Source organism: Triticum urartu, chromosome 1A (genome assembly GCF_056163025.1).
Source record: "Triticum urartu cultivar PI428250 chromosome 1A, HENAU_Tu73, whole genome shotgun sequence".
NCBI classification, from domain to species: Eukaryota; Viridiplantae; Streptophyta; class Magnoliopsida; order Poales; family Poaceae; genus Triticum; species Triticum urartu.
Genome location: NC_141873.1, coordinates 175525719 through 175551051, shown reverse-complemented (window position 1 = coordinate 175551051; position 25333 = coordinate 175525719).

The window sequence follows — 25333 nt, the reverse complement described above, 5'->3', positions numbered from 1 at the left end:
TGCTCCATGCTGTATTATCTACTATTTTGGACATTATTGGGCTTTGTTTTCCACTTTTATATTATTTTTGGGACTAACCTATTAACCGGAGGCCCAACCCAGAATTGCTGTTTTTTGGCCTATTTTAGGGTTTTGAAGAAAAGGAATATCAAATGGAGTCCAAACGGAATGAAACCTTCGGGACCGTGATTTTCTCGCCGAACATGATCCAGGCGACTTGGACCCTACGTCAAGAAACAAAGGAGGAGGCCACGAGGTAGGGGGGCGCGCCTACCCCCCAGGCGCACCCTCCACCCTCGTGGGCCCCCTGTTGCTCCACCGACATACTCCTTCCTCCTATATATACCTACGTACCCCCAAACGATCATATACGGATCCAAAACCCTAATGCCACCGCTGTAAATTTCTATATCCACGAGATCCCATCTTGGGGCCTGTTCCGAAGCTCCGCTGGAGGGGGTATCCATCACGAAGGGCTTTTACATCAACACCATAGCCTCTCCTATGAAGTGTGAGTAGTTTACCTCAGACCTTCGGGTCCATAGTTATTAGCTAGATGGCTTCTTCTCTCTTTTTGGATCTCAATACAATGTTCTCCCCCTCTCTTGTGGAGACTATTCAATGTAATCTTCTTTTTGCGGTGTGTTTGTTGGGACCAATGAATTATGGGTTTATGATCAAGTTTATCTATGAACAATATTTGAATCTTCTCTGAATTCTTTTATGTATGATTGGTTATGTTTGCAAGTCTCTTCGAATTATCAGTTTCGTTTGGCCTACTAGATTGATCTTTCTTGCAATGGGAGAAGTGCTTAGCTTTGGGTTCAATCTTGCGGTGTCCTTTTCCAGTGATAGTAGGGGCAGCAATGCACATATTATATTGTTGCCATCGAGGATAACAAGATGGAGGTTTTATCATATTTCATGAATTTATCCCTCTACATCATGTCATCTTGCTTAAGGCGTTACGCTGTTTTCATGAACTTAATACTCTAGATGCATGCTGGATAGCGGTCGATGAGTGGAGTAATAGTAGTAGATGTAGGCAGGAGTCGGTCTACTCGTCTCAGACTTGATGCCTATATACATGATCATACCTAGATATTCTCATAACTATGCTCAATTCTGTCAATTGCTCAATAGTAATTCGTTCACCCACCGTAGAATACGTATGCTCTCGAGAGAAGCCACTAGTGAAACCTATGGCCCCCGAGTCTATCTTCATCATATTAATTTTCAAATACTTAGTTATTTCCTTTGTTTTTTTACTTTGCCTTTATTTTACTTTGCATCTTTATGACAAAAGTACCAAAAATATTATCTTATCATATCTATCAGATCTCACTCTCCTAAGTGACCGTGAAGGGATTGACAACCCCTTATCGCGTTGGTTGCGAGGAGTTATTTGCTTTGTGCAGGTACGAGGGGGACGCGCGCGCATCCTCCTACTGGATTGATACATGGTTCTAAAAAACTTAGGGAAATACTTATGCTACTTTGCTACATCATCCTTTCCTCTTCGGGGAAATCCAACACAGTGCTCAAGAGGTAGCAATGCGCACTGTCCTCTCGGAGTCGGCGCTGGCACGGACGAAGGTCCTTCGCGCCCTTGTTCGCTGCCGTCATGTGGGCAGATCCCGCCCGCCCGCCTAAGCGACATCTCGTCCACCTGATGTATAACTTCTTGTACTGTTCCAGCTCCCTAGGTCACTGCTTGCGGGTTTTCTTCTATGCGACTACTCCCTAGCTCCCCATGTATAGTAGTTAGGGTTTGTCGGCTGGTCCAAAATCACCTACTATTATGGAGGAAATGGCACTCGAAAAGTTGTCCTAATTGATGCCTCGGTAGAGTTATACATGTTGTTTCGACAAAAAGTACATGGTGGTTGTGCGGTCATTGTCCATATGCTCCTATTTGCTGCTGCTAATCTAATACTATCACTGGTTAAATGAACAAATGCTTTTTTTCTCGGGTATCCTTGTTTAGTTCCCATCAAGATAATCGTGATGCTTCTGTTTGTTGGTGTACTTTTCATTAATTCTTATTGATAATTGAGATGTCGTTGTTAATCTTGTACCACTGCCAAAACAAAGTAACAACACTATATCCCTTTTTTATACTTTTGCAAACAGTGATGCGTATCTCCATACCCGGGCATGTCTTCCTCAATTTTAGTGGAACTGCACAAAATTGGATGGCCATTGTTGTTTTGCCTCATTGTCCTCTGCCATGTGGTTCTTGCTTCCTCAAGCTTGATTAATGAGAAGAAACAGACCACTGTGAGGATTTGTCGAACTTCATAGGTTCCTCACCCAAACTTGATGCCAAATGGATGACGCATCACCATGATGACCTATCGATGCTCATGGTTGCACCTCATGGTTGCGTCAGCTGGTGAAGCTGGTCGATTTTCCACGAAAAACAAGTTGTCTTCCATTAGTGTTATTTGCTAGTTACCCACAAAGATGATATCCTTCATCAGTTCACCTTGGTTGCATTGGAGACGCAGTCGTCTTTCACGTTGGTGCAATTTTATCACACAATTGGCTATGAGCCAAATGTTTCCTCGAAGAAGGATCGACGTCGGTACTACGAGCATTAGTTTTGTATTGATTTCTAAGCCCTCTCACAACATTGTCTTCAGCTCCCCTGTAATTTTATTTTTCCAACTATTAACTTTGATTAAAAAATGGTGTGGACTAAAAACCCAGATGGACGTAGTACCCCTCCATTTTTATTTACTCTGCATATTAGATTTGACTGAAGTCAAACTTTGTAAAGTTTGACCAAGTTTAGGCCGAACACAACAAACCATAATTATTGAGAGAGGGCAAACTTTACATACTATCAAACCTTTCTGATAATTGAAATTAAAATTCTTTATTTGTACAAACTCTCACATGTTTCCGATAATTTGGCGCTCGTGTGGTTTTTCACTTAAGAGAGGGTAGTGTACTGCACGCCCCAGACAGGAAGTGCGACCAGGACGCATGGATCATTAGTTCATCGGAAGTAGTAGTTTTCTTCACAGGTATGTTAAATTAAGAGTTTTGTTTCGTACGCACACAATTTAAAATGATTGTTATGGAGAGAATAAGAAAACCACTCCACTATATATTAGTAGTATACACGAGTACTAGATGGACGCAGCTTCATTGACTTAGTGCACCTGCCTTTGGGTTTTTATGACAGGTGGGACCAAAATGTGGCTGGCCCACCTGTCATACAACCAAAAGCAGGTGTAGTTAAGGTACCAGAGCTCAGTCCGTACTACAGTATATATGTAGTACTATATAAGATGGAGCCTCGGCGCTTGTTCGCTAGAGTTTGCACTCTCCATACTCTGGAAGCTCAGCGTTCCTTTGCTAGGGTTTGCTATATTCACAGTCTCTCACCCAGTCACCCTCTTCACAGATCTAAACAAGACTGCGTTGGCCTCTGTCTCTCTCTCTCCCCCCTTAGAGCTGGTGAAGGAGGCGTTTGGATCCCGTTGTACCGGGAAGGGGAGGAGGTGCAGCGTTCACTCTATCGCCTTCGGCGAGGGAGGAAATCCACTACCGGCTACGCTATTCTCTTTCACCCAACACCTGTGTGGGAGGGCCACCGACCCCTTCTTCCTCGCTGCCGTACGTAGTGTGGGCAAATCCTGCCTCCCGCTGCACGCCTTGCCACATCCCGATGACCCTAAGGTATAAGTTTCTTTGAAACCGTCATTGCTCTAGCTGCATGCGGATCTTTTTCGATTCTGTAGTCGAATCTAGGTCTTGGTTCAAAGAGGAAAGAACGGTGCGGTGGCGTGGAGCATGAATCTTGGACGTGGTTCAATGAGGAAAGGAGGGAGGAAAAGTAGTATAGACTAGCTATCCACCCGCTTTGTTCGTTGAAAAGGGAAAAAGGGGGTAACCCAGTACACACATTTGTAAGGAACTGATCTCTTTGTTGAAAAGGGAAAGAAACTAGGGGGTCGGATAGTTTGTGCAGGACTAGATTTGCTTCCCTCACATAGGAAAAAGGTTCAAAGAGAACAAATATGGGACCAATGCAGATATGTTGCTTGGCTCCATACTCTGCATCACCCATTTATACGTGGGGACGCACATGGTGCTGGCATGTCCCATGTCCCATGTCCATACAACTATTTTGTTGTTGTTAATCTAAGAATGTTGCTGGAAAATTGAAGCAATGCCACTGTTAAAAGTAAATTACATTCTTAACGAATGTTGTTTTAAGAGAATGTCTCTGTTAATAAGAATCAATGCAACCGTTTTAGAAATGCTACTATCCTACTTTGTTTTCCATCAAGATAAGTTAGATGCTTCTTTTTGTCGCCGTTTGTTTCATCCTCCTTTATTGGCAAGTAATTGTTTCCTTTTTTTGCTTCTGTTAAAACAGGGATATCTATTCAACTTGTTGCTAGAGCAAACTTAAACGTCACACCAGCGACTTTCCTTGATTTCAGTGCAACTGCACAAAACTAGATTGGATTTCCTATTCGTGTTGGCAGATTCGTAGGTGATGTTGTGTGCGTCATGACATGTTGGTACTTTCCTTCATCCACATGATCGTGCACTGTGTCTTGAGATGCTGTGCTATTTGTATTGCTACTATTTTAAATAAATGTTGAATTGAAGCTATTGTATTGCTCTCTTTTCCCATTAAGTAGTGAACCAAAAAAGGTACCAACCCAGACATGATGCTTGTTGCTTTGTTACAACAAACTCTGCATCACCCCCTTTATAATTAGATGGAAGCACATGGTGTTGCTGTGCCCACTCTCCCCTGGAACTGTTTATGCCTTTTCTTAATCCAATGCCACTGGTAAAATTAAGCAATGCCACTCTTAGAATTAACTACTGAACTGTTTAAGTGACTTTCTCTGTTAATATGAATCAATGTAACCGTTTTAGAAATGCTACTATCCTATACTTTGTTTTCCATCAAGATAAGGTAGATTCTTCTTTTTGTGGCCGCATGTTTCATCTTCCTTTATTGGCCAGTAATTGTTTCCTTTTTTGATTCTGTCAAAATAGGGATATCTATTCAACTTGTTGCTATAGCAAACTTAAATGTCAAAAAGAAGCCTCTATCAAAACTGGCAACTTTGCTTGATTTCAGTGCAAGTGCACAAAACGAGATTGGATTTCCTATTCATGTTGGTAGATTCATATTATTTTGGTTGTCTCATGAAAGGTCAGTACATGCCTTCATCCACATGATTGTGCAGTGTGATTTGAGATGTTGTGCTACTTGTATTGGTACTGTTTTAAATAAATGTTGAATTGAGGATTATGTATTGCTCTCTTTTCCCATTAAGTAGTGAAAAAAATGGTATCAGCCCAGACATGATGCTTGTTGCTTTGTTACAACAAACTCCGCATCACCCTCTTTATAACTAGACGGAAGCACATGGTGTTGTTGCGCCCACTCTCCCTGGAACTGTTTATGCTTTTTGTTAATCTAATGCCGCTGGTAAAATTAAGCAATGCCACTCTCAGAATTAACTACTGAATCTTAGTTCAAAACTGCAACACTTGTTAGGGATTGGCGGAATTACTATTTTTGTGGCCGCATGTTTCATCCTCCTTTATTTTGCCAGTAATTGATTCCTTTTTTGCCTTTGTTAGAACAGGGATATCTATTCAACTTGTTGCTATTGCGACATTTTGCTTCGCTACACGAAACACTTATGTTTTAAGAGTGTTTTGTGCAGTTCAACTTGAATGGCACACCGACGACTTTGCTTAATTTTGGTGGAACTACACAAAAGGAGATCAGGGATTTTGATATATGTGTTGGGATTTCTTTCAAGTCCTCTATGCGAGTTGTTTCAAATCTTGGTCAAGAAAGGTCAGTACCGACTTTCGTCCACATGATGCTGCAGTGTGCTTTGAGATGTTGTGCTACTTGTATTGGTACTGTTTTGGATAAATGTTGAATTACAGCTATTGAACTGATGTCTTTTACCATTGAGTGGAAAAAATTATTCCAACCCAGACATGATGCTTGTTTCTTTGTTACAACAAAACTCTACATCACCCCCTTTATAAGTAGATGGAAGCACATGGTGTTGTTGTGCCCACTCTCCCGTGGAACTGTTTATGCTTTTTGTTAATCTAATGCCGCTGGTAAAATTAAGCAATGCCACTCTGAGAATTAACTACTGAATCTTAGTTCAAAACTGCTACATTTGTTAGGAATTGGCGGGATGACCATATTTGTGGCCGCATGTTTCATCCTCCTTTATTAGCCAGTAACTGATTCCTTTTTTGCCTCTATTAAAAGAAGGATATCTATTCAACTTGTTGCTATTGTAGACCATATTTCCATATATGTGTTGAGATCTCTTTTAGATCTTCCTCACGAGTTGTTTCAAATTTTGGTCTTGAAAGGTCGGTACCGACTTTCCTCAGAATTAACTACTGAATCTTAGTTCAAAACTGCAACACTTGTTAGGGATCAGCGAGAGTACTATTTCTGTTAGGGATCGGTCGGAGTACATGTTTAAGAAATGTATTGTTCAGATGATATCTCTATTATATTATATCAGTTACAGTGTTTTACAAATGGTACTATCCTGCTTTGTAGTTCTTTCTACATGTTTAACCAAGGTATTGTTAAGATAATGTCTCGGTTAAAATGAATCAGTCGCATTGTTTTAGGAATGGTACCTTTCTGCTTTGTCATTCTTTATACATGTTGAAACAAGGCATTGTTAAGATAATGTCTCAGTTAATATGAATGAATCACACTGATGGAGAATTGCTACTCTCCTACTTTGTTTCCCATTAAGATAAGGTAGATCAGTAGATGTTTTTCTTCTGGGAGTACAAGTCATGAACCCTTATTTCTCAGTAATTGTTTCCCTTCTACCTATTGTTACCTACAGGGATATCAAAATTAAAGCTCGCAGTTTTATTCCGACATTGATTTTAGTTGAATTGCACAAAAGGAGCCAATGTGTCTAAGGAAAACTGCTCCATTAGTGGGTCCAGTTGGTTTTACCACTTTGCAGAAATAAGTAGTCACTATTTGCGCTACATTATAGAAGAAATGATCGAGAAGCTTTACAGAGTATTAGTAGATGCTGGTGACATGACTAGTCTGCAGACAACATAGGCAACTCTACAACACATGGAGTGCACTAGGCAAAAAGTGCCCAAACAAGTACAAGAAACCATGACAGGACTCCAAGTATGTCAATGTCATTCTAAGCAACAATGATGGGACATCTGGGTATGGAAATCTGTTTACCGTACTTTCAGTTTGTTAGTCCACCGATTGGTGGGTTGACACTGGGGCCAATATTCATGTGTGTGCTGATGTGGCTTTGTTTTCTTGCAGCATATAAATACGAAATCCACAGGGATGTCAGCTTGATTTTAGTGGAACTACACAAAATGTTCAGATGGTTCGTGTCCTCCATAATACTTCAGAATGCACAATACATAGAATGGTTCTCTAATCATTCGTCGTCACCTTGAGCCACCGGACTATCAGATGACAAACCTTGCCCATTACACAATCATAGCCATTACATATTTTGAATGGGAAAAGCTTGTCAAAGTTTAATCATTGATGTTAGCAAGAAGACATTAGTTTAATATATTGGAACTGGAAAACCTTATCAAATTTTGCTCATTGATGTTAGCCAGAAGAAATGCATTTGATATTTTTGAGTGGGATGCCTTTTGCTGTGAGCACCGTCGGTCGTTTTTTCCTATTCCTGTCTTCAGTTCAGAAGTAAATATATACTCTGCTGAGATCCATAGTCACATGAATGTTGACTTATGTAAGGTATTTTAAGAGTTTGTTCTGAATGTTGTCTATGTAATGCCAGGCCTTGTGAGTTTGATTGCAAAGTTGAGCTTGGAATGCTGTGGCATGCGGCATCACGAGCTGTTCACCATGCCTCATGAGAACAATGCTTCATTTTGTTTTGAATGTTGAGCTAATTCCTGTGATTTGCATATTAAGAAGATCATCATCTTCCGTTGTTTCTGTGCTTAAGAAGTTCATTGTCTTATGTTTCATTCATAGCCTATACGACAACTCGGGTAGGTTAGAGGTGAAACCATATGATCTTCCAACCAACTCATCATCTTAGGCCGTGATTGGATCGTCTTTTTCCAACCAAAACCGCTTGTAAAACTGACGCTCGTAAATAAAAGCAGATGGTCTCGGGCGAAGCGTTTGATTGGTCGATTTGGACTAGTAAAATATACACTGGTCTCTCAAATTACACGTGTAACTCACCGATTTTTGTTACAGACCTCGGGCCCTCGGTTTCATTATGCCTGTATTTTACGTGTTGTTTCCAATGACGAGTAAATTACACTTGTATCTTAATAAAGGTGTGAAATAAAACAGAGCTCCCTAGCGCGGTCTTACCGTTTCATGCCGTCTGAGTCTCTCGAACGTGCTCATAGGTGTTCGATGATCCTGGCTTCCTGAATGAGCAGCGGGCGTTGTATCAGACCATCTGCAGGGCCCGCGAGGCCCTATCAATTGTCCTTCGAGTTGTTGCGCTCGTCGTGGCGCCGAGCATTGTCAACATGGTCAACGAACATGAGGATTCAGGTGATGACTTTATTTTGACAAGATGACAGTAGGGACCCACTAGGGCCATAGCCATACGTACGCAAGTGCCTCCTTATTATGTATAAATATTTTTTTTGCTTCATCCTGGTTTCCTGACATCACAGTCCCACATCATTGTCAACCTATGTAGTCAATAAACGAGAGAATTGCACAAGGAGCGGCCGATAGCTGGGACCAAGCAGCTTGAGCAGTATTTGTGTTTTTGAGGTGTGAGCACTGCAGAGCTTTTCTTGAGTGATGTTTTCGTTGTTGTTCAGAGGAGAGCAGGGTATTAACTGGGTAGGCTATGGTCCGTCTTGCCCAAGCTAGATATCCAGCCCAGATATTAATTTTTTAAGCTGAAAATGTCTATCCCAGCTATACTTTTTTTGAGGAATACCCAGGCAAGGTCAACTTGTTATTCTCCGCCCTGCTGGGCTGCAAATCTTTCCTAGGAGGGATGCATTAGGCTTAACAAGAAAATGGACTTTAAGAAATAATAAATGGGATGTAATTATAAAAACTAGGCTGTAACTAAAAAATGCACCAAACACGTAATTAGTTTATAAAATATTATCTTTGGATTTTGTAAATTTTAATTTCATTAATTGCTGCGCGCGCAATGTTTCATTGGATTTTTACGTAAGACAAATTGATATTGAAATTGTATTTAATCTGACTAGAAATTTCGGGATAAAAATATTTCGGATCCCATCAAAATGTGGGAAATTTTATTGAATTCGGTTTTGAACGTTTGGTGGAAATTATTAATCGTTGACCTAGCTAAAAATGAGCTATACTTTTAACAAACTGTAAATGGGCTATAGTAAATTCCATTAGAATTCAAAAATGGGCTGTACATTCTTACAAATCTCAAATGGGCTATAAGTTCTCTGCAACACACTTGTGGGCCTACTAAGTTGACGCGTCCCCTCAAAAACAAAAGTTGATGTGTATGCAAGGCTTTATCAACATATAGTCAACACACGGTTCTAGCAACAATGGTCGTTGGATGTGCATCCAATGGATGTCGTGCTTCTTCTTCAATCTCGGATATTCTAGCTTCACCCGCCCAGATAATGATTCCCACCTAACATCTGGGGCGCACCGTTGCGGAGGCTGACATGTGGGCCTACTAAGTTGAAGCATACCGAGGGCTTTGTCAACCTAGTCAATATAAATGATTCTAGCTGCAGTGACCGTATGATGTCCATCCAACGACCGTCGTGCTTCTTCAACCTCTGGTCTTCTTGCTCCTGCCTCCCGTGACCGGCTGTGCCGCCGCGGAGGCCTCACAGCCCCCTACTACTCCCACCGCTGGCTAGGCCCTACGCCGACGGCATCCTCACACCGCAGCCGAAAAGTGAACCCTCGTACTCCTCTCCGCGTGGGAATCCACTGCCGCGTCTTCCCCGGCCCCGCGTCGTCCCCTTCCTAGGCCTCGCCATCGTCCACCGCCTTGGTGCTCTCGACGCGGCGTGGTCAATGTGGTCAACGACCGACTTCCATCGGAAGAGTACTGTACATGGAAAGGCTAACAACTGGGTCCACGACCGCAGCAAGAAAGTGCCTCCTTATTACATGGAAAATAATTATTCCTCCACCTGACAGCAGGGACCCACCGGACGGGCCACCGTATTTCGCAAAAAAAACGTTTCCCCCCTGACTGTTGGGACCCACCAGCTACATCTTCGCAAGCAAGGAAGTGCATCCATATTACAGGCAAAAAAAGGATTCGCCCCCTGACTGCTAGGACCCACCAGCTACATCTTCGCATGCAAGGAAGTGCCTGATAGTCGGGACCGACCTGGCCGAAGCGTACGTAGCATTGTCATTCTGGTCTCGAACGTGTACGTACATACTGGTCGATCGGTGTGTCTGCAGGCTGCAGCGATGAACCGTGGCTGTGCAAGGAAGGGCACGTGTCGTAGTAGAGGCGTGCACGTGTCGTACTAGAAGCGCGCACGTGGCATGTACACGTAAGTACAACGGCTAGGGTGCAAGAAAGAAAATACGACCACATACGTACATACGGGCGGGGTCTCGAACGCCTACTCGCACATACGTACGGCCAGGGCTCGTGTACATGGCTATGGCTGGCTCGGAAAGGAGAAACTACGTCATTGTCGTGTTCATGGGGACTCAACCGGCTGGGTCGGAACGGAATGCATCGTCGTGTTCATCGGGAGCCAACCGGCTTGGATGGAACAACCGATGGAAACATGGCCTGGCGTACCGCAGAACGGAGGAAATGGCTTTGTGTTCGACCGGCCACGGTGGAAACGGGATCCTGTTCATCGGGAGGGGTCTGGCGTATAGCAAAATGGAGGAAACAGACCACCTACGATCTAAATGGGGTCTTGTTGATCGGGAGGGGTGTGGTGTACCACAAAACGGAGGAAACAGACTTGCGTTGGAGTGGAAACAGGGGTCCTTTTCATTGGGAGGGGTGTGGCGTACCGCAAAATGGGACTCCACGGGGTACTGTTCATCTCCACCGTCGACCTCCTCCGGCCTCCACGGGCTACTGTTCATCCAACGTCGACCTCCTCCAGCCACCACCTACGACTGTTCATCCAGGGGCTCCTATTCATCCAGCCTCCACCGCGCGCTCCTCCACCGGCTACTGTTCAACCAGCCCTCTCCACGGGGGTCCTGTTCAACCACCCCTCCATGGGCTACTTTTCATCTAGCCCTCCACCGGCTACTGTTCAACCAGCCGTCCACCGGCTACTGTTCAACCAGCCCTCCATGGGGTCCTATACATCGAGCCCTCCACAGGGTCCTGTTCATCAACCAGCTCGATCGATTGGGGTATTGTTCATCCAGCGGCAACGGCCTCTACTACCACAAGGTCCCGTTCATCCAACCCCCCACCGGGAACTGTTCATCCAAATCCCCTCAACTACACTCACTGTTCATCCAGAGGCAGCATCGATCGGCTTCAGTTAGCAGCAGTAGCAAAGGAATCACACACGGGTTCAGTTAACAGCAAGGGATCAATCAATCTCTCGGGTTCCGTAACGCGTAGCCTGCAGTGCAATCGCTCAGGTTCAGTTAGAGCCCAATGCCTCGCTCGGGTTCAGTTATAGCCCAACGGCTCGCACACACGCGCGCATGTACGAGGGATACGCGCATCGCTCGGCCCCGGACCACCCACCGTAACCGGGAACTCCCCGATATTTTCCTCGCCCTCGCTTCTACCATAGTTTTTTCCGTCATGGACGGCCCAAAGAATGTCATGCAGCTGCGTCTCCGGCCCGCCCAGGATGAAAAGCCCATTTTCTGTCATAGAAGTAGGACCCCACCACATCTATGATGATACCGGGTTTTTTCACAATTATCGTCATAGAAGTGTCATAAATATGACAGAATTTTTTTTCGTTCGGCCCAAAATGTCATGGATGTGTCTTTTTTTGTAGTGAGGGGTGTGGCGTACCACAAAACGGGACTCCACCAGATACGGTTCATCTCCACCATCGACCTCCTCCAGTCTCCAAGGGCTACTATCCACCGTCGACCTCCTCCAGCCTCCACCCGCGACTGTTCATCCACGGGCTCCTGTTCATCCAGCCTCCACCGTTCCTGCACCGGCTACTGTTCAACCAGCCCTCTCCACGGGGTCCTGTTCAACCACCCCTCCACGGGCTACTGTTCAACCAGCCCTCCACTAGCTACTGTTCAACCAGCCCTCCACAGGGTCTTGTTCATCCAGCCCTCCACGGGGTCTTGTTCATCCAGCCCTCCACGGGGTCCTGTTCATCCACCCCCAACCGGCTCGATCGGGGTCCTGTTCATCCAATAGCAACGGCCTCTACTACGTTGGGGTCCTGTTCATCCAACCCCCCACCGGGAACTGTTCATCCAACCCCCCCCCCCCCAACAACGCTCACTGTTCATCCAGAGGCGGCATCGATCGGCTTCAGTTAGCAGGAGTAGCTAAGGAATCACTCGAGTTCAGTTAACAACAAGGGGTCGATCACTCGGGTTTAGTAATGTAGCTAGTGCAATCGCTCGGGATTAGTTAGGTCCCAATGCCTTGCTCGGGTTTAGTTAGAGTGCAACGCCTCGCACACACGCGCATACATGTATGAGAGAAACGCGCATCGCTCGGCCCCAGGCCACCCACCGTAACCAGGAACTCCCCGATATTTTCCTCGCCCTCGCTTCTACCACAAATTTTTTCCGCCATGGATGGCCCAAGAATGTCATGCAGCTGCGTCTCCGGCCCGCCCAGGACGAAAAGCCCATTTTTGTCATAGAAGTAGGAGCCCACCACGTCGATGATGATACCGGGTTTAGTCAGAATTATCGTCATAGAAGTTTCATAAGCATGACATAAAAATATTTCGTTCGGCCCAAAATGTCACGGATGTGTTTTTTTTGTATTGATAGTATGGTTTAGATTATTCAATCTTTAGCTGTGAGTTGCAAATGCCACGCATTATCACATTATGGTACAACATGTCCACCACACCACACATATCACCGCTATATTCATGCACGCATAGGTTTATAACACTATGATCTCTTATTCAAAAATATGAATCCACTTTCATATGGAATTAGGATCTTTGTTAGTCTCTTACACCCACATAATCCTCTAACCTTTGAAGGTAGAACTAACTTTCTCTCGTGCATGCACACGCCCTCCCCCTCCCTTAGCACTCCATCCATCACGCACATTCATTTTTTCTTTAGATCGTTCTCCCACGGTCTCCAGAACTCCTTTCTGACACAACGATTGACAAAACCTCTCCATCGATGTCTGCCTACCACATACACACGCACTTTCCATCTCCTCCTTTCTATGTCCATGCCTCGTGTCTCTCATATGGTCCCACACACGTGTAAACACTCGCGTCTCTTTTCATCGATCACACAATCGCACACTCCTCCCCCTATCTAGCTAGTAGGCCTCTCGCACCACCTCCTAGCTCCATCTCTCTCTCTCTCTATCCGTCTCTCTGGGCCTTATTTGCCTCTAACATATGAATGTACATCGACGTCGGGCGCATGGGAGGCAAGGCTCCCATGGGCCCTAATGATGGGGGCAGCAAGTCCGGCCCCCGGCAGAATATTGCGCTGGAACCTCCCGTGGTTCCGGACTCTGTCGGGCGACCCCTCACTAAGGGAGGCGAGCTGTCTGTGCCGATGGACTCTGTCCATCCTGAGGCACCGGACAACTTGCTGGAAGCGCTTCACGCCGCTTCCATTGATGAAGAGCATCGCAATGTCATGAGTGCGGTGGTAGAGAATGTTTAGTCTGCTAAAAGCGGACTGACCGAAGCCTGTGCCAGCCTCCTAACAGGCTTTGAGGTAAGTAATCAATTTATAAGAGAATGTTATAGCATAGACAGTGGCCCCTGATGCTCTGTTTGGTGTTCGCAAAGAAAGGCCAAAAAGAGGATCAAATAATAATCACAGGAGTCTAATTAGAATGTGTATTATGTGAATAAGCAGGCTTCGCTGCTGGCCGCTGCCGCTCGCACTGCAGAGGTCTCCGCACTGAAGCGGGACCTTGAGCGGTCCAAAAAAGAGCTTGGCCTTACCAAGAGGCAACTCGAAGAGAACAAAGGTAAGTAGTACCCGTCCGTATATTGATAAGGAACAAAAAGGAATGTGGTTGTTAGGTCATAGGATCATCGTGAATTTTGCTAGGGGCCACGACCGAAGTGGCAGCCCTGAAGGAGGAGCTGTCCGAGGCCAAAGACAAAGCGGCCAAGGAGCGCACCGAGCACAAGAAGCAAGAGCCTCGAGTCGGCGAGGTGCAGCAAGAGCTCCAGGATTTCGTCAAAAAATACGAGTCCTTGGAGCGTGACTCTAAGACGCAAGGGTCTGAGATTGCGAAGGCCCTTGAGAACGCAAAAAATGCGAAGGCCGAAGCCCACTAGGCCCTCCAGGAGCGTCAGGTGGTCCAGAATATAGCGGCGGGTAAGGAATGCATTATGCAAAGCAAGCATGTGAAGGAAACTTTCCTTTTACTTACCCGAGTTCGGAGCTCTCCCGGAGCGTTCTCATATCTTCCCCGCAGTGTGTCCGATGCCGCGGAATTTTAACGGGTTGAGGAAGGGAGCTCAACGGGGAAGTTGTTATGGTCTCAGTATACTGGGACCGAACATCCGATGCCCTTGAGCGACCAGTTGAAGCAATTGGTCAAGCTCCACAAGGCGGCCGAACAGGCCATGAAGGGCCTTGTAGTCCGGATGTGTCCTGGCGAGCCCCTGCCTGGCAGCTACTTCGGCCTGGTGAGGCGGCTTGTGAATGCCTGCCCACAGCTTGAAGTCATAAAGTGGTCCGTCTGCATTGAGGGTGCACGCAGGGCTTTTGCCCGAGCGAAAGTGCACTGGGCGAAGATGGACGCCAAGAAGCTGGTGAAGGAGGGGCTGCCGGAGGGCAAGGAGCATCGCCACCCTTCTGTGCGGCCATTTATAAAATCTGAGAGCTGGCCAGTCGTCGGCTTCTGCCCCCATGTAGCTAGTACTGAGGTGTCCGGGATAAATCTGATCACTTTTATCCCAGTTTTGGGTCCTTCGAAGGTGGTGTTCAGCACAACGAACCAGGCAATCGGACTATAAGGCTTTATCACTCTCACTTAGCCATAGAAGTCTACAATATTAAATTTTGGCGAAGCCCATAGTATTCGAAAGGTCGAACTTGGGGTGCAATGAATGCCTAAATCAGACAAGGCCGACTCCTCGCCTGAAGCAGAAAAAATCTTTAGGGATTTGGGACCTCTCGAATAGCGACCAGCTCTCGCCGCATCATGACAGTCAGTTTTCGGCTTTCTCTACTGAGGTGCTCGTCTGGAAGAACTAGGACACAATGGCAGTAGTTCTCCCAGTGCTACCTTAGCCGATATAGCGGAACGTAACGCAACAAAACATGGGAGCCGGGAAAACCCAACTACTGACCCAAGACATGATTCGGAGCTGATGCATATAATGCTATAAGTTCGGGGTGCCGCACTGTCGAAAGTGTTCGGAATTTTCTTGCCGTGTTATGGGGTACAATGATGCCCCTAGCGTACTGAACGTACCAGAATGTACGGGAGCAACTTGTCGTGAATAGACAAACAAGGAAAAAAAGAAGGTGAAGAAATGTAATAATAAGCTGACGCTGTGCATTGTTATTTATAGGATACGTCAAAGCATATGTGTATAAGTAGTACAATAAGCAAAAATAGGACTATCTGACATGTCTAATCCAAGGGCGAGCTGCGTGTGGGTATGTAAAACAGGTATAACGATCGGTATGAGAGACCACCTGGGTATTCCCTTGTACGTCAAAGCTTCTTGCTCCCTTGGTGCTTCCCTCCCGTAATGGGTCCGATGATCTAGCTATCGGAGAGGGCCTCCAGAGAATAGGATCCTGAAAAGGAATAAAATGATAAAGATATACTGGTCCTGAGGCGGTTGAACCGCATTGTGGGACGTGCCATCACTACAAAAAAAAGACACATCCGTGACATTTTGGGCCGAACGAAATTTTTTTTTGTCATACATATGACACTTCTATGACGATAATTGTGACAAAACCCGGTATCATCATAGATGTGGTGGGCTCCTACTTCTATGACAAAAAATCATGACAGAAAATGGGCTTTTCGTCCTGGGCGGGCCAGAGACGCAGCTGTATGACATTCTTTGGGCCGTCCATGACCGAAAAAACCATGGTAGAAGCGAGGGCGAGGAAAATTTCAGGGAGTTCCCGGTTACGGTGGGAGGTTGGGGGCCGAGCGATGCGCGTTTCTCTCGTACACGTACGCGCGTGTGTGCGAGGCGTTGGCTCTAACTGAACCCGAGCGATTGCACTTCAGGCTACGCATTACTGAACCGAGCGATCGATTGATGGCTGTTAACTGAACCCGATCGAGCAATTCCTTCGCTACTGCTGCTAACTGAAGCCGATCGATGCTGGCTCTGGATGAACAATGAGCGTTGTGGGGGGCGGGTGGATGAACAGTTCCCGGTGGGGGTGGATGAACAGGACCCCGTGGTGTTGCCTATGGATGAACAGGACCCCAATCGATCGAGCCGGTTGGGCCTGGATGAACAGGACCCCATGGAGGGCTGGATGAACAGGACCACCCTGTGGAGGGTAGGATGAATAGTAGACGGTGGAGGGCAGGATGAACAGTAGCCCGTGGAGGGGTGGTTGAACAGGAGCCCGTGGAGAGGGCTGGTTGAACAGTAGCCGGTGGAGTAGCGCGCGGTTGAGGCTGGATGAACAGGAGCCCGCGGATGAACAGTCGCAAGTGGAGGCTGGAGGAGGTCGATGGTGGATGAACAGTAGCTCGTGGAGGCTGGAGGGGGTCGATGGTGGAGATGAACAGTATCCCGTGGAGTCCCGTTTTGCTGTACGCCACACCCCTCCCGATGAACATGACCCCTGTTTCGACTGTAGGAGGTCCGTTTCGTCCGTTTTGCGGTACGCCACACCCCTCCCGATGAACAGGACCCCCGTTCCGAGTGTAGGAGGTCCGTTTCCTCCATTTTGCGGTACCCCAGAACCCTCCCGATCAACAAGATCCCGTTTCGAACGTGGCCAGTCGAACACAAGGCCGTTTCCTTCGTTCTGCGGTACGCCAGACCTCGTTTCCATTGCATGTTCTGTCCAAGCCCTCCCGATGAACACGATGCATTCCGTTGCCTCCCCATGAACACGAAGCTTTCCACTGCCTCCCCATGAACATGACGACGACGCGATTTCTCCGTTTCGACCCATCCATGTACACGAGCCATGGCTGTACGTATGCGCGAGTAGGCGTTCGAGACCCCGCCCGTATGTACACATACTGAAAGTGCATTATATCGACTAGAGGGGGGGAGGGTGAATAGGCGATTTTTATGAAAGTCTTCAAAACATGGAAGTTATGAAGACAAGCGATAGAAATAAACCTATTACCATGCAGCGGAAGGTAGACTACACTAGACAAGCCATAGTCAAGTATTCAATGAAGTGAAAGCACAATGACTTAATAGCAGCAATGTAGTAAGGATCAGGTAGGAAGATATTATGAAGCCATACAGAACATGCAGTCACTCAGTGAAGACAAAAGATAGTGCAAACGTACAATGACTTCACAAGGAACAACAGCAAGTAAAGGGAATGGAAGATGAAACCAGTGACTCGTTGAAGACAATGATTTGTTGGACCAGTTCCAGTTGCTGTGACAACTGTACGTCTGGTTGGGGCGGCTATGTATTTAAACCTTAGGACACACAGTCCCGGACACCCAGTCCTGAACACGCAGCTCAGGACACCCAGTCCTCACCGTATTCCCCTTGAGCTAAGGTCACACAGACCTCGCCCAATCACTCTGGTAAGTCTTCAAGGTAGACTCCCAAACCTTCACAGACTTCGTTCACCGGCAATCCACAATGTCTCTTGGATGCTCAGAACGCGATGCCTAACCGGCTGGAGGATGCACAGTCCTCATGTGTAATAAGTCTTCAGATCACACAGACAAGAACACTTAAGTGATGCCCAATTCTCTCTGGCTCTGGGTGGTTAGGGATTTATCCTCGCAAGGAATTCTCTCTCAAAGGCTTCGAGGTGGGTTGCTCTCAAACAACAAAAGCCGTACTCTCAATCTGAGCAGCCAACCGTTTATGGTTGTGGGGGGTGGGCTATTTATAGCCACTTGGCAACCCGACTTGATTTGTCCGAAATGACCCTGGGTCACTAAGGAACTGACACGTGTTCCAACGGTCAGATTTCAAACTCACACGACAACTTTACTTGGGCTACAAGCAAAGCTGACTTGTCCGACTCTGGATAAGATTCGCTCTCATAGTCTTCACTCGAAGACATAGGTTTTTGGTTAGGCATCACTTTAGTCAGTCTGACTGGTTCTCTTGGACCCCACTTAACAGTACGGTGGTTCCTATGACTCAACACGAAAGAAAAAGAACTACGAAAGATCTAAGTCTTCGAGCTCCATAGGATTCATGTGGTGTCTTCTCTTGTCATAGTCTTCAATGTGAATATCTTCATATACCACCTTTGACTTCAATGTCTTCATACATTTTTAGGGGTCATCTCTGGTAGGAAAACCGAATCAATGAGGGACTTTTACCTGTGTTATCCTATAATTCTCACAAACACATTAGTCCCTCAACTAGGTTTGTCGTCAATACTCCAAAACCAACTAGGGGTGGCACTAGATGCACTTACAATCTCCCCCTTTTTGGTGATTGATGACAAACTAGTTGAAGTTTTCAACGGGGAATATAATCTGTGAAATTGTAAAGGATAAGGAATTGTCTTCATAAGTTGCAAGGGCTCCCCCTGAAGATGTGCATATAGGTAATTTGTTTTTGGAATGCAAATGCACATGGCAGGTTGTACTCGTGGAGATCCACTTCAACTTATGATGAATCCACTATGCATGTGAAAGTATATGAAGATAATGACATGCATAATGGAAAATGGACATCTGCAGAATGATCTAAGTGCGGAATTTATCATCGCACATGCGGAATTTATCATCGCAAAACAAAGTGGCAGATAAGTAGAAGACAACCATCGAGTTTAAGTGTTACAACTCAAAGAACCAAATGTAGCAAAACGAGAGTTGTAAGCACGAAGCAAAATATAAAGCACCCGCCCATATGGACCCGCTTGAAGACTATCAACCTCATATGCTTCTCCCCCTTTTGTCAGTAAGGACCAAAAAGATTTGAAGACATAGAGCATCTACTCGTTCCCATGCGGAGTAGGTGAAGTAGCAGGGTCGTTGGTGGTGTTTGGCGGTGCTGAAGAGCTTGGAGCAGAGTTGACGCGTGCTGAGGGAGGTGGTGGTGAAGTAGCATCATCTTCATGCTTGATAACTCTGGCAGTCACTGTTGCAGCAGATGAAGAGAACTCAGAGTCTTCAAGGGGTGGAGTTCCTAGCAGCACAGCTCTTCGAGGAGGTGTGGAGTCAAACTTGAATCGCTCAGTGAAGCCATCCTCTTGGAGATCATCTTCAGAACACATCATCGTTAGCCCTTTCCATGTACGGCCACAGGTTTCATGGGCAACGAAAGCATTCTTGGTGGCAAGATTGCGAATGCGATTAACTTCCACCAAGAGGCTTTTCATCTGACGCTTCAGCCAGTCATGATGCCTATCCTGTTTCTGATGAAGAGCCACAAGAAGCTCTCGGTCGTTGAGAACACGAGTGCGCTTCTTGGGTCTTGGAGCAGTTGTACTATCAGTGGCTTCAGTAGACGCAGGGTGTGGTGCACGTGTAGTGCCAGCCAAAGGATACACCCAAGTGATTGCTTCAACTGCTTCAATGTTCTGTGGGAAACTCTGATGCTCTGCATTCTGAAGACTTAGAGGTTCCTTTGCAGGCTCAGGATAGATGGCTTCAGTAGAGATATCCACATCAGGCAGAAAAATCCTATGATTGCGAGCAGATGGCTGATATGAGATATTGGAGTGAAGTTTAATTAGCCGCATTACCCATGGGGCGTAGAACTTCATGCCAAACAGATCAGAGCCTAATGCAGCAAGTTGGCGGATGAATAAGTCCTGTGCATTGAAGCATTTTCCATGAAGAATATAGAAGACCAAAGTCTTCATTGCACCCTCAAGCTTGGCATTTGGAGAGTGCCCTTTGATGGGCCAGAGAGTTCGCCTGATGATGTGATAGATGGTTCGTGGCAGATACTCAAGGTCTTCAACAAAGAACTATGTTGGATAAGCAGCATCTTGGGGCAATGGCTTCATCATGCTGAGCATCTGACTCATATCAGGTTCCGGCCTCTTAAAGATGCTCTTAATGTCTTCACTATGCAGCTGACAGCCATGCTCGTAGAGATCGCCAGGAGTGGGCAAACCAGTGAGCTCAATGATGTCAAATGCATTGGCTTCGTGATGAACATTTCCGGTCATCCACTCCAGGACCCAAGTCTTCGGATCTCTTCTGTACCCGCGGATATGAAGTGTGGCATAGAATTGGAGCAGCAGCTCTTCATTCCAATGCTCTTGGTCAGTAACGAATGGCAACAGTCCAACTTCCTTGAAGCAATCCAAACCTTCTTCCAGACAAGGCAGACCAGCTATGGCTTCAATGTCAAGGCGCTTGTGTGGGAAGATGCGACCTTGGTTGTAAACAATGCATGAGTAATAGCTTCACTGAGGATAGCTCCAGAACCGATCAGATGATATCCTTTCCCTTGAGTAGGGGTTCCTGGAGCTATCGAAGAATGTGTTGTCTGCCCTGAAGCCATTGATATTGAAGGAGCCAGGTGCTGATGCAGGACCTGGGAACCTTGGCAATCTTGGGATTGGCTTCTGTACCTGAGGCCTGTGCTCAACATGATAGTCGAACTATGGACCGGCAGCAAACTCAGGAACAAAAGTGACGGGATCAGTGGCTTTGCTGTCTTCTTTTTCTGTTTGGGAGGGCTCCACATTAGCTTCATTGGTGGTTGTGGCAGCCGCAAGATTTTCAAGCACGTTCTCCTTGAGAACAGCTTTTTGGTGGGACAGTGGAGTGGCAACTTGTGGGACTTCATCTTCCGCGGCTGATGCAGCCGGATTGTCTTCAGCAGAGACTTGAGGCCTTGGACCTTTGCGAAGCCTGCGCAACGCGGGCGACGCCTATGGAGTTGGAGTGGGCTGGGCCTCAAAGTCTTCTTCCTCTTGTGGGCGATCCGCCCATGAAGCATCCTGTGCAATTGGCGTTAGTGGACGACCAATGCTGATGAGTTCGCTGTTCTGAGGAAGGACTCCACCATCTTCTACATTGTCATGTTGACCAATGTCTTCAGCAGCGATGGGATCAGCTGCTGGAAAGTCTTCAGCTTCATGAGCCTCTGTGGAAGCAGGCTCATGGATGGTCAGTTGGTGTTCAGCTTCAGGATAGACCATAGAAATGGGTTCAACTATCATGGGCTCTGTGGAAGCAGCCCGATCTTTCTTGGTCTTCCTCTTCTTCTTGGAGTGGGCAGTTGGAGAGGCTTCAAAATGTTTCCTCTTCCTGGCTTCAGCCTCAGCAGTCCTTGTCTTCTTGAGCTCTGAAGCTGTTTACCAGCTTTTTGACTTTGAGCCAGTCATTTTAGTTGGGAAGACAATAGGAACTGCTTCCTGCCTTGGTGCGTCAGGTTCAGCCGTAGCACGCTTCTTGTTCTTCTTTGCGGCCATCCTGGGGTCGATGCCAGGACGCCCAAGGGCCTTGCGCTTCTCAGCCTCATTGTAGGCTTGCACACATCTGTCAGCCAGAGTCTTCATGCGCTCACGCGAACCCTGAGCTTCTACACGTTTCTTTACAAAGGCTTCCTTGAGCTCGTGCATCACACTCTTGAAGTTCTTCACTTCCTGCACGCTGAGCTTGGCCATATGCTTCTTGAACTGAGCCTTTTCATAGTCAATCTTTTGCTTCATTTCAACAATGCGCTGGGCAATAGCGAGTTCTGAAGCAATGGCGCCTTGGAAGGCGACACTGAGGCCAATTGGTAGCTGCAGATCTTGAAAGCTGATGTTTGGCGTGTCAAACCACTCGTCAATGAAGTTGTGGATGATGGTCACATCAAAGAGAGGCAGATCATTGAAGATTTCTGCTTCTTCTTTGCTCTTGATGAGTTGCTCAAGAGCGTCATCTACTAGATCTTCATCACTTGACAGATCAATGTCGTCATTGTGCAGAATGGCAGCAGCAGTTAGCTCTTGTCCGGTGTGAGGCAGAGGCATCTTGACTTTCTGGGGCTTGGAGATGCGAGATAAGTCTTTGGACTGCACACTTTCTTCAAGAGGTGCAGTTGCCAGTGGCTTCGCCCTTGAGATTTTTGGTGAGGGGGCAGGCTTTGAAGCTTTAGGCTTCTTCATCTTCTTTGTCTTTGGCGCTGCAGGAGCTTCTTCTGATTCAGCGTCAGCTGCAGGCTCATTCACTGCAGTCCCTTGAACTAAGATGCGGGTGATGAGGCCTTCAAGGTTGGAGAAAGGACCAATGACATTGGGTTCTGCATCTCGTGTGCCATCTGCCCTTGGTGCTGAGGGACCAGGGTTGAAGTCTAGCCCCAAAGTCTTCTTGTTCTGCTTCGCTGAGTTCTGGGCAAACTGGAAGTTGCGCTTGAACAGATTGTCGTCACAACACCATAGTAGTGACGATGGGTGTGCATCAGCTGGCTGTGGCCCACGGACCTTGCAGGGATAGAAGCCTTGAGCAATGGCTTCATCTCTGGACCTGGGTAGAAGATTCTTGTATTGGATATCTCCCCACGGTCTCTTGATGGCATTTTTCTCAGCATATTCTTGGGTTACAAATCGGTATTTGAACCATTGTTCTGCCAGTATCTTCGAATCCATTGGATTCGGGCCCTGCGCTGATTTTAATCCTCTTCAGGATCTGTCTTGTACAGTTCTGAGAGTTCATCTGGCAGATCTCTGGATGTTTCTCCATGACGCTTTCTTCCACCCTTCCTTGCTGCTTTCTCTGAAGGCATAAACTTTAACTTGAAAGGCTTCAACACGTTCAAAGGCTTCAAAGGTTTTCGCTTGCTGGACCAACAGGAACTGGCTTCGGAAGAATTAATGTGATGCTGTAAGAATTCTGCAAATGAATGCAGACTATGAGAACCAAAGGATTCTCCCACAGACATGTACCTGTGACAGCATTAAGGTGCGAGGGAAGGGAAGATGTCATATGCATTCTCAGAAGATTTTGAAGATAAATTAGTTTAGAAGACATTGACCTCATTTTGCGAAGACATTCACTCATAGATAAGGAGTTGGTTCCAGATTTGTACGAATCCACAGATCAGTACAAGTGAGGAATCTAACTACTTTGTGAAGCATAAGTGAATATACTAGGCATGTTATCAGATGCAGTACGAGAGAGATCTAACTTGTGTGAATAGAAACTGCTTGTGGTAGAAAGTGACAAATCCATAGGATCAACGGTGCTGTAAAAAGGAAGTTCTATTTACCACACTAAGAACTGCTAGACGAAGTGGAAGATGAGGCCGAGCAGTTCGATCTTCCGTGCACTAACTTGGCGACGGAGGACACCTACACCGACGGCGGAGAGGACGATGTCCGCGGTCGGCGTGAAGACGGCGTCGGAGAGGTTGCGGCAGCGAAGCGCTTCGTCGCCGGCGTCGTCGAGGGCTAGCGGTGGCGCTAGGGTTCGTGCGAGAGTGGAAGAAGAGATAATGACCGCTGTGAAGTGTGTATTTATAGGTACATGGGCGGCACTGCGCTATTACACAGGTGCCCCTGGCGATTCGCATCTGAGGAACACGTGGCCATTATGCGGAATTTTGGGATTTGTTCCACGTCCCATGCACGCCTTGATTGTTGGGTGGTCGTTCCTACTTCTCCGGGTTTCATGTGGAGGAATGAGCATTGAAAACGGACTTAATGTTTGTCTCTGTATCTTCTGCTAACAAGGAAGCAGAGAAGACATTCGACAGTTCCAATAGAATGCATATGATTTGGAGAGATAGAATTTGAGATAGAAAGCATAGAAAGGTTAGGGTCCGATCACATTCACTTAGTGCAAAAGATTCAACAATGAAGACATAGCTATAAGTGAATGCTATAGAGGACAGAACACTAATATATATATATATAGATCTATATAATCAACATAGTGAAGATAATCATGAAGATATGTTGAGATCGAAGCCAAACCAAATGTGAAGACATTGGAAGGTAACATCATGAGTGAAACACTTCAAAATAGAACATTTGGTGGTGGCGTTACCCACTGTATAGGAAGTATTAGACCCAGACACGGCACACAATTATCATGGCGCTCCGAAGTCAAATTCCACATTAATGTATTCACACTTAGAATGTATGTCTTCATTGATTGAAGATATACTTTACTTCGTGTGTTGCACATCTAAGTCATCAATATGCATAAGGGTTAGGATGTGTGCCTGATCACAGGACATTTGAGGATTCCAGGATATTTAGCTCACACCGTAACTTGCAAAATCTCTTCTCATCCAAGGGCTTGGTGAACCTATCTGCCAATTGCTCTTCAGTGTTGACGTGTATGATATCAATATCTTCCTTCACAACATGATCTCTGAGAAAGTGATGACGAATTTCAATGTGCTTTGTCTTCGAGTGATGAACTGGGTTGTTGGCGATCTTGATCACGCTTTCATTGTCACAGTAAAGTGGCACTTGCTTCAGATGAATGCCATAGTCCTTGAGTGTTTGCTTCATCCACAGAAGCTGAGCGCAGCAAGATCCGGCAGCAATGTATTCAGATTCAACAGTGGAGAGAGATACGCAGTTCTGCTTCTTTGAAGACCAACATACAAGTGATCGTCCCAGAAAGTGACATGTGCCTGATGTAGACTTGCGATCAACTTTGTCACCAGCATAATCAGCATCCGAGAATCCAACCAGATCAAACTCTGAGCCCTTTGGATACCATAATCCTAGAGTTGGGGTGTGAGCCAAATATCGAAGAATTCGCTTCACAGCAAAGTGATGCGACTCCTTTGGTGCCGCTTGAAATCGAGCACACATGCAAACCCTAAGCATAATATCTGGCCTAGATGCACATAGATAAAGTAAAGAACCAATCATGGAGCGGTATACCTTTTGATCAAACTCTTTACCATTGTCGTCGGGACCCAGATGATGTTTGGCTGGCATTGGTGTTGTGAAGCCTTTGCAGTCTTGCATACCGAACTTCTTCAGGCAATCTTTGAGATACTTCTCTTGAGATATGAAGATGCCATTGCGTTGTTGTCGTATTTGAAGACCGAGGAAGAACTTCAGCTCTCCCATCATGGACAT